The 219-nt window shown below is 31.5% G+C and overlaps 1 protein-coding gene across 1 annotated transcript in view; it reads left to right on the forward strand.

The window, feature by feature from the left end:
• EMH_0034430 (centrosomal protein, putative) overlaps positions 1-219 on the forward strand; it is a gene marked incomplete at both ends in the record, with an annotated part of 11,073 nt that overhangs the window by 4,083 nt on the left and 6,771 nt on the right. The window lies entirely within an intron of this gene.

A 219-nucleotide genomic window follows, 5' to 3' on the forward strand; every position in this document is an offset into this window, starting at 1 on the left:
GAGTCGAGGGTTTAGGGTTTAGGGTTTAGGGTTTAGGGTCTTTAGGGTTTAGGGTCTTTAGGGTTTAGGGTTTAGGGTTTGGGGTTTAGGGTTTAGGGTCTTTTGGGGTTTAGGGTTTAGGGTTTAGGGTTTATGTAAGACTGTCATTTGTTGTTTTTTTTTTTTTTTTGTTTATTTATATAAATAAAAATAAATAAATATATTTTGTTTTTTTATATA

Source organism: Eimeria mitis, genomic scaffold, assembly GCF_000499745.2.
Source record: "Eimeria mitis Houghton genomic scaffold, Emh_scaff1314, whole genome shotgun sequence".
NCBI lineage: Eukaryota > Apicomplexa > Conoidasida > Eucoccidiorida > Eimeriidae > Eimeria > Eimeria mitis.